Source organism: Lepidochelys kempii, chromosome 18 (genome assembly GCF_965140285.1).
Source record: "Lepidochelys kempii isolate rLepKem1 chromosome 18, rLepKem1.hap1, whole genome shotgun sequence".
In the NCBI taxonomy this organism is placed as follows: domain Eukaryota; kingdom Metazoa; phylum Chordata; order Testudines; family Cheloniidae; genus Lepidochelys; species Lepidochelys kempii.
The window spans coordinates 4462652-4473090 of NC_136397.1; positions in this window are offsets into that span (position 1 = coordinate 4462652).

A 10439-nucleotide genomic window follows, 5' to 3' on the forward strand; every position below is an offset into this window, starting at 1 on the left:
TTACGAGGAGAGGCTGAGGGAGCTGGGATTGTTTAGCCTGCAGAAGAGAAGCATGAGGGGGGATTTGATAGCTGCTTTCAACTACCTGAAAGGGGGTTCCAAAGAGGATGGCTCTAGACTGTTCTCAATGGTAGCAGATGACAGAACGAGGAGTAATGGTCTCAAGTTGCAGTGGGGGAGGTTTACATTGGATATTAGGAAAAACTTTTTCACTAAGAGGGTGGTGAAACACTGGAATGCGTTACCTAGGGAGGTGGTAGAATCTCCTTCCTTAGAGGTTTTTAAGGTCAGGCTTGACAAAGCCCTGGCTGGGATGATTTAACTGGGAATTGGTCCTGCTTTGAGCAGGGGGTTGGACTAGATGACCTTCTGGGGTCCCTTCCAACCCTGATATTCTATGATTCTATGATTCTATGATCGATCCAGTGAGGATCGATTTATCGTGTCTAGTCTAGACATGATAAATCGACCCCCGAGCACTCTCTGTCAGCACCTGTACTCCAATGCTGCGAAAGGCGCAGGCAGAGTCGACTTACCGTGGTGAAGACGCCACAGTAAGTTGATCTAAGTACGTTGACTTCAGCTACGTTATTCTCTTGGCTGAAGTTGCATAACTTAGTCCTGGTCTACACTATGAGTTTAGGTCGAATTTAGCAGCATTAGATCGATTTAACTCTGCACCCGTCCACATGACGAAGCCATTTACTTCAACTTAAAGGGCTCTTAAAATCGATTTCTATACTCCTCCCCCGGTGAAGGGATTAGCACTGAAATCGACCTTGCTGGGTCGAATTTGGGGTAGTGTGGTCTCAATTCGACGGTATTGGCCTCTGGAAGCGATCCCAGAGTGCTCCATTGTGACCGCTCTGGACAGCGCTCTCAACTCAGATGCACTGGCCAGGTAGACAGGAAAAGACCCGTGAACTTTTGAATCTCATTTCCTGTTTGGCCAGCATGGCAAGCTGCAGGTGAGTGCAGATCTCATCAGCAGAGGTGACCATGATGGAGTCCCAGAATCGCAAAAGAGCTCCAGCATGGACTGAACAGGAGGTATGGATCTGATCGCTGTATGGGGAGACAAATCCATGCTATCAGAACTCTGTTCCAAAAGATGAAATGCCCAAACATTTCCAAGGGCATGAAGGACAGAGGCTATAACAGGGACCCGCAGCAGTGCCGCGTGAAATTTAAGGAGCTCAGGCAAGCCTACCGAAAAACCAGAGAGGCAAACGGCTGCTCGGGGTCAGAGCCCCAGACATGCCACTTCTATGATGAGCTGCATGCCATTCTAGGGGATGCAGTCACCACTACCCCACCCCTGTGCTTTGACTCCATCAATGGATTATCATGCAACAGGGATGCGCATTTTGGGGATGAGGAAGATGATGAGGAAGAGGAGGTTGAAGATAGCGCACAGCAAGGAAGTGGAGAAACTGTTTTCCCTGAGAGCCAGGAACTATTTCTCACCCTGGACCTACTACCCCCTGAATCCACCCAAGGCAGGCTCCGGAACCCACCAGGTTGAGAAGGGACCTCTGGTGAGTGTACCTTTGTAAATATAATACATGGTTTAAAAGCAAGCGTGTTTAACGATTAATTTGCGGCCAGTACAGCTACTGGAAAAGGGAATGGAGCAGAAATCCTCCAGGGACATCTCCATAAAGCTCTCCTGGATGTACTCCCAAAGCCTTTGCAAAAGGTTTCTGGGGAGGGCAGCCTTATTCCATCCTCCATGGTAGCACACTTTACCACGCCAGGCCAGTAGCACGTAGTCGGGAATCATTGCAGAACAAAGCATGGCAGCGTATGGTTCCAGTGTTTGCTGGCATTCATTATCTCTCTGTGTTATCCTCAGGAGAGTGATATCATTCATGGTCACCTCATTGAAATAGGGTAGTTTTATTAAGGGGACATTCAGAGGTGGCCATTCCTGCTGGGCTGTGTGCCTGTGGCTGCACAGAAATCTTTCCCGCTGTTAGCCACGCGGTGGGGAGAGGGGTGAAGCGATCATCCCAGAGAATTGGGGGGGGGGGGGTGTATCGGGGTTTAGTTGGGTTTGTGCTGCACGTTAACTCAAAAACCACAGCCCCTCCTTTTAAACTGCCAACCCATTTTAAATGGCCAACCCAACGGCTGCTTGGTATGGGAAATGAGGGCGCTGCTGTTTGAAACCATTCCCACATGTTATGAAGGTTAAAGAAGCCAAATGACTGTGGCTTACCATGGCTGCCTGCAAGCCAAATTTTGTTGCCCGCTGGCCCTGTGTGTGTCACACCAAACCGGCAGACCCTCAATATAAGAGGCAAAATGCGACCTTCTACCGAATGCACATGTGCTATGTAATGTTAACAGCAAGGTTCACCCTGAAAGAGTCTACCCATTGTTCTCTAAAATGTGTCTTTTTAACTACTACTCTCCCTTTTTTTCCCCTCCCGCAGCTGCAAATGTTTCAACGCTCACACTGTCATCTCCTTCCCAGAGGCTAGTGAAGATTAGAAGGCGAAAAAAATGCACTCGCGATGAAATGTTCTCTGAGCTCATGCAGTCCTCCCAGTAGAATGCATGGAGGCAGACAATGTTAGAGTCCAGGAAAGCACAATATGAACGCAAGGACAGATGGCGAGTTGAAGATAATATGTGGCGGGTTGAAGATGGTAGGTGGCGTCAGCTTGCTGACAGAAAGCAGGAGTCAATGCTGAGGCTGCTGGAGGATCAAACTGATATGCTCCAGTGTATGGTTGAGGTGCAGGAAAGGCAGCATGTGCACAGACTCCCGCTACAGCCCCTGTGTAACCAACCACCCTCCTCCCCAAGTTCCATAGCCTCCTCACCCAGATGCTCAAGAACGCGTTGGGGGGGCCTCCAGGCACCCAACCACTTCACACCAGAGGACTGCCCAAGCAATAGAAAGCTGGCATTCAATAAGTTTTGAAGTGCAGTGTGGCCTTGTCCTTCCCTCCTCCCCAACCCAACCTGGGCTACCTTGGCAGTTATCCCCCTATTTGTGTGATGAATTAATAAAGAATGCATGAATTTGAAGCAACAATGACTTTATTGCCTCTGCAAGTGATGATCAAGGAGGGAGGGGAGGGTGGTTAGCTTACAGGGAAGTAGGGTGAACCAAGGGATAGGGGATTTCATCAAGGAGAAACAAACAGAACTTTCACACTGTAGCCTGGCCAGTCATGAAACTGGTTTTCAAAGCTTCTCTGATGCGCACCGTGCCCTCCTGTACTCTTCTAACTGCCCTGGTGTCTGGCTGCACGTAATCAGCGGCCAGGCGATTTGCGTCAACCTCCCACCCCACCATAAATGTCTCCCCCTTGCACAGCAAGCAGTAATAACAATGGGAATATTGGTTTTGCTGAGTTCTAACCGAATCAGTAAACTGCGCCGGCGCACTTTTAAACATCCAAATGCACATTCTACCACCATTCTGCACTTCCTCAGCCTATAGTTGAACAGCTCCTGACTACTGTCCAGGCTGCCTGTGTATGGCTTCATGAGCCATGGCATTAAGGGGTAGGCTGGGTCCCCAAGGATAACTATAGGCATTGCAACATCCCCAATGGTTATCTTCTGGTCTGAAAAGAAAGTCCCTTGCTGCAGCTGTTGAAACAGACCAGAGTTCCTGAAGATGCAAGCGTCATGAACCTTTCCCAGCCATCCCACCTTGATGTTGGTGAAACGTCCCTTGTGATGTTTGCAGCACCATTGAAAAATACCGCTTTCGGTTTATGTACTCTCTGTTTTGGTGCCCTGGTGCCAAGATAGGGATATGCGTTCCGTCTATCGCCCCACCACAGTTAGGGAATCCCATTGCAGCAAAACCACCCACTATGACCGGCACATTTCCCAGAGTCACTACCCTTGGTAGCAGCAGCTCAGTGATTGCATTGGGTACTTGGATCACAGGAGCCCCCACAGTAGATTTACCCACTCCAAACTGATTCCCAACTGACCGGTAGCTGTCTGGCATTGCAAGCTTCCACAGGGCTATCGCCACTCACTTGTGAACTGTGAGGGCTGCTCTCATCTTGGTATTCTGGCGCTTCAGGGCAGGGGAAAGCAAGTCACAAAGTTCCATGAAAGTGCCCTTACGCATGTGAAAGTTTTGCAGCCATTGGGAATCATCCTAGACCTGCAACACTATGCAGTTCCACCAGTCTGTGCTTGTTTCCCAGGCCCAGAATTGGCTTTCCACGGCATGAACCTGCCCCATTACCACCATGATGTCCACACTGCTGGGGCCCATACTTTGAGAGAAGTCTGTGTCCATGTCCTCATCACTCTCCTCACCGTGCTGCCATTGCCTACTTGCCTGCTTTTCCAGGTTCTGGTTCTGGTTCTGGTTCTGCATATACTGCTGGATAATGCGCGTGGTGTTTAGAATAGTCATGACTGCCACAGTGATCTGAGTGGGCTCCATGCTTGCCATGGTATGGCGTCTGCAGGAGAGCAGAGTGGCAGCGGAAGCGGCAGGTGGATGACGATGCTGACAGCAATATGGTGCCCGCACGGAAAAAGGCGCAAAATGATTGCTGGCCATTGCTTTCATGGAGGGAGGAGGAAGCAAGGGGTAGGCTAGCAGCCGACCTTGCAGTACAACTGCTAGCTGTAATTGTCTCCTGGGTTCTCACAGTGCTGCTCTGACTGGGAGAGCAACCTGAGGCAGAATGGCCCCTTCAAGGATTGAACTCACAACCCTGGATTTAGAAGGCCAAACTCAAACCACTGAGCTATTCCTCTGTTGATATTCCAGGCAGTACTGATCTCCATTAGACAAAACTTAAAGAAGAGAATGACCTGAGTCACTCCCATTTATGTCCAGGTGCCCCTGACAGACCTCACCGAGATCTGCCAGGAGCACTCATGTCTGTCCAGGTGCCCTGACCGACCTCACTGAAGCCGGCCAAGAGCACCCAGGAGACGACAAGGATGGCTACCAGTCATAATGCACCATCTGCTGCCACAAGGCAATGAGCTGCTGCTGTGTAGTAATGCAGCCCTGTGTCTGCCAGCACCCAGGAGACGTACGGTGATGGTGAGCTGAGTGGGCTCCATGCTTGCCGTGGTATGGCGTCTGCACGAGTAACCCAGGAAAAAAGGCATGAAACGATTGTCTGTTGTTGCTTTCACGGGGGGTGGGGAGAGGTCTGACGACATGTACCCAGAACCAACCGCGACAATGTTTTTTGCCCCATCAGGCATTGGGATCTCAACCCAGAATTCCAATGGGCGGTGGAGACTGCGGGAACTGTGGGATAGCTACCCACAGTGCAACGCTCTGGAAGTCGATGCTAGCCTCGGTACTGTGGACGCATTCCGCCGACTTAATGGTCTTAAGTGGGGACACACGCAATCGATTGTATAAAATCGATTTCTAAAAAATCAACTTCTATAAATTAGACCTAATTTCATAGTGTAGACATAGCCTTGGATTGATCCCCTACCCAGCGTAGACCAGGGCTAAGAGAAGGCAGTGTTATTGCATTGTTGTAATGGGGTGCTTATGTCAGTGGGAGACAAATTTTGGTGTAGACACATGCACAACTAGATCAATGCAAGTCGACTTATGTCAACCTAACTTTGTAGTGTAAACCAGACTCACGACTTTGCAGTTGGCAGCTATAACAACTCATTCTCTGTGGATCAGCACAGAGGGGGACTTGTACTATACACTCTCCAGTGGGTAATGCATCATTCACCAGAGAGTCGGTACATTTTATTTGCTTTAAAAAAAATGTTCACCAATTATCTGAAATTTCTGTCCGTCCCAGTTTTGATAATTGTGAGAAAGCTAAGGCTTCATCTAAGCTAAGGCCTCATCTTCCAGTTTATTTAAATTGTGTGTCAATATTAATGTCAATTTGATATGTCAGGTTTAAACTGATTAAAGAGTATCCACACACAAAGTTGAATCAGTTTAACTCTATTGGTTTAAAGAACATTGTTAGTTAAGCCAGTGAAATTCTGCAGGTGGACAAGTCTGGCTCAGCAGGAATTTTTGGATATTGTAAAGGAAAATCAAGAGGTCTCGAGGCATTCTCTGTGAGTATCCCACAGTGTTTGGGATACAGTTACTGAGGGCAGCAAACACCATTTTATTTATTTATTTATTTTACAGTTCAAGCTAGATTCTGGAGCTCGTGTTGCAGAGAGGGTAGGATTCTGAAGCAAATTCTGTACAATCATGGAACAGTCAGAACCCTGCTTATACTGAAGATTTGTAAGATTCCTACTGGGAGTTTTGTTCATATTCAAATCCAGATCAAATATTCATTTCAGGAAAGCAAAAATTCTCTGCCACTATGGGGGCTCCTTAGGTCTTGTCTACATGGGAAAGTTATATCTGTATAAGCTAAGGTGTGAATTTAAACCACTATAATTTTACCAGAATAACTCCCTTTCTGGACACACTTATTCTGGTATGGTGGCTTTTCTTCTGTTTAGATTATGTTGCTTTGGAAGAGGTTTAAGTTAAATTGAAAAAAGCCACACTTATACCAGGATAACAGTGTCCACCCAGGGAGGTATACTGGTATAACTAAATCGGTGTAATTATACCAATATAATTAAACTGGTAAAACATTCTGTGTAGATTAACCCTTAGCTTCCCTCTTCCCCCAGAATTTTGGAGTTTAGGCACCTATAACTTCTAGAGAGGAGCGGAACTGAGGAGCTGGGTGTTTAATGGAGTTTTCTAAGGGAGTTCTGGCATGCTGAGTTTGAGGCTATGCACATGTCTGAATGGCTGTCCTGGTCAGACTGGGTCTGTGGCAAGGTACATGACTCCTAGAGGGTGCCTTCATGGAGGAAAGAAATCCCAAGAACAAGGGTTGCTGGGAAGGTGCCTTCATTCACTTCCTCACCTTGGCCAGCTTAAATATTTGATTACTAGGCTAGTAAATGAATAACCATATCCTGTATGTGCAATGTGGGGAAATGAACGTCACTTTCTGTGTAACAGGGTAACCCTAATATTGAGTTAACTGTTTTGTTCTTGGGTTTGTATTTATTTGTGTAACATCAGTCATGTGTGATTCAGGGCTTCAAACAAAACCTCAGCCTCAAACTGGGAGCATGTCCCAAGACTGCAGACAAAATGCCAGATAGAGATACCAGAATATCTCTGCACTGCAGGTGAATCCTTAGTGTCCCAATGAGGAAAGTACCAGTACCCAGCTGACATAAACTATACCTTGCTACAGCACGCCATGTTGCTTCCTGCCTTTCCTATTACTTCTACCACAGTCTTCACTGGGAACGTAGCAAGTGGCCCATATTACAATGATGTCAAATGGTGGGTGGGGGGGTGGGAGTTAGTCAAAGGCTGGCAGCACCACCTAGTGGCAATACTCTGGACTGAGGCACCCAGTGGTGAGAGTCAGCAGCCGCCTCATCTAGTGGCAGGGTTTAGTGGCCGTGTCACCCAATGGCGAGAGTTGGTGGCCATGGGCAGGGGTCCCAGACCCCTCTTCTACCAGGCTGCAATGCAGAGTCAAAAGAAACAATAATTCAAATTGCACGGCCTAGGAGACAGGCACTCCATGCCTGTTCCCTGGGCCACTTCCTAGCCTGGCTTTGGATCATCTGCTGGCCCCACCAGTCTGTCTTGGGGTCCCCCTTGGAGCGCTCTCAGGCCATTCCCCAGAGGGTCCCCCTCTGCCTGCCATGGTTCATTGTCCTTAGCCCCCACGACTGAAGGGCTTGTGGTGACTTGACCATAGAGCCTGGTCCCAGCCTCTGGCTTCTCTGCAAGAGGCTGCAACCCCCTCCTGCTCTGCCTACACAGACTGAACTGAGCCACTCCCTTCTGAGCTTTGCCTCTGCTGGGAATGTGCCCAGCAAGGGTGGCTGGAGTGGGGCTTCCTGTGTCCAGATCAACTCCTTAACCCTCACGTCACCAGTACAGGGTTTGTACACACCCTCATAAATGGGTCTGGGGTGCAGGTTATCCTATCATAGAATCATAGAATCTTAGGGTTGGAAGGGACCTCAGGAGGTCATCTAGTCCAACCCCCTGCTCACAGCAGGACCAATCCCCAACTAAATCATCCCAGCCACGGCTTTGTCAAGCCTGACCTTAAAAATCTCAAAGGAAGGAGATTCCACCACCTCCCTAAGTAATGTATTCCAGTGCTTCACCACCCTCCTCATGAAAAAGATTTTCTTAATATCCAACCTAAACCTCCCCCACCGCAACTTGAGACCATTACTCCTTGTTCTGTCATCTGCTACCACTGAGAACAGTCTAGATCCATCCTCTTTGGAACCCCCCTTCAGGTAGTTGAAAGCAGCTATCAAATCTCACCTCATTCTTCTCTTCTGCAGACTAAACAATTCCAGTTCCCTCAGCCTCTCCTCATAAGTCATGTGTTCCAGTCCCCTAATCATTTTTGTTGCCCTCCGTTGGATGCTTTCCAATTTTTTCACATCCTTCTTGTAGTGTGGGGCCCAAAACTGGACACAGTACTCCAGATGAGGCCTCACCAATGTCGAATAGAGGGGAACAATCACGTCCCTCGATCTGCTGGCAATGCCCCTACTTATACATCCCAAAATGCCATTGGCCTTCTTGGCAACAAGAGCACACTGTTGACTCATATCCAGCTTCTCGTCCACTGTAAACCCTAGGTCCTTTTCTGCAGAATTGCTGCCGAGCCATTCGGTCCCTAGTCTTAGCGGTGCATGGGATTCTTCTGTCCTAAGTGCAGGACTCTGCACTTGTCCTTGTTGAACCTCATCAGATTTCTTTTGGCCCAGTCCTCTAATTTGCCTAGGTCCCACTGTATACTATCCCTACCCTCTAGCGTATCTACCTCTCCTCCCAGTTTAGTGTCATCTGCAAACTTGCTGAGGGTGCAATCCACACCATCCTCCAGATCATTAATGAAGATATTGAACAAAACCGGCCCCAGGACTGACCTTTGGGGCACTCCGCTTGATACCGGCTGCCAACTAGACATGGAGCCATTGATCACTACCTGTTGAGCCCGATGATCTAGCCAGCTTTCTATCTACCTTGTAGTCCATTCATCCAGCCCATACTTCTTTAACTTGCTGGCAAGAATACTGTGGGAGACCGTGTCAAAAGCTTTGCTAAAGTCAAGGAATAACACATCCACTGCTTTCTCCTCATCCACAGAGCCAGTTATCTCGTCATAGAAGGCAATTAGATTAGTCAGACATGACTTGCCCTTGGTGAATCCATGCTGACTGTTCCTGATCACTTTCCTCTCCTCTAAGTGCTTCAGAATTGATTCCTTGAGGACCTGCTCCATGATTTTTCTGGGGACTGAGGTGAGGCTGACTGGCCTGTAGTTCCCAGGATCCTCCTTCTTCCCTTTTTTAAAGATGGGCGCTACATTACCCTTTTTCCAGTCTTCCAGGACTTCCCCCGATTGCCATGAGTTTTCAAAGATAATGGCCAATGGCTCTGCAATAACATCCGCCAACTCCTTTAGCACTCTCGGATGCAGCGCATCCAGCCCCATGGACTTGTGCACGTCCAGCTTTTCTAAATAGTCCCGAACCACTTCTTTCTCCACACAGGGCTGGTCACCTCCTCCCCATGCTGTGCTGCCCAGTGCAGCAGTCTGGGAGCTGACCTCATTCCTGAAGACAGAGGCAAAAAAAGCATTGAGTACATTAGCTTTTTCCACATCCTCTGTCACTAGGTTGCCTCCCTCATTCAATAAGGGGCCCACACTTTCCTTGACTTTCTTCTTGTTGCTAAGATACCTGAAGAAACCCTTCTTGTTACTCTTAACATCTCTTGCTAGCTGCAACTCCAACTGTGATTTGGCCTTCCTGATTTCACTCCTGCATCCCTGAGCAATATTTTTATACTCTTCCCTGGTCATTTGTCCAATCTTCCACTTCTTATAAGCTTCTTTTTTGTGTTTAAGATCAGCAAGGATTTCACTGTTAAGCCAAGTTGGTCACCTGCCATATTTACTATTTTTTCTACACATTGGGATGGTTTGTCCCTGTAACCTCAATAACAATTCTTTAAAATACAGCCAGCTCTCCTGGATTCCTTTCCCCCTCATGACAGGTTTCAGAGTAGCAGTCGTATTAGTCTGTATCCGCAAAAAGAAAAGGAGTACTTGTGGCCTCTAAGGTGCCACAAGTACTCCTTTTCTTCCCCCCTGTCATGTTATTCTCCCAGGGGATCGGGCTGTGATGAAGCGGGACTGTTCTTAATGTTTCCTCTGAATAGTGTGTGGGTGCCTCAGTTTCCCCTATGCAGTTCTTAAGTATCTAGGTGGTGGGATAAGGGTGTATGATCGTTGCAGAGCCCTAGAGGGCAGGTGTGTGCAGGGGTCTGGACACAGAGAATGGCCAACACCCTGTTTCCTGGAAACTGATGGCCTGGGCCCTTCCCCCCTGCAAGGTGAGAGCTAAAGGGTTGGAGAACAAAGGAATCAGGTGAC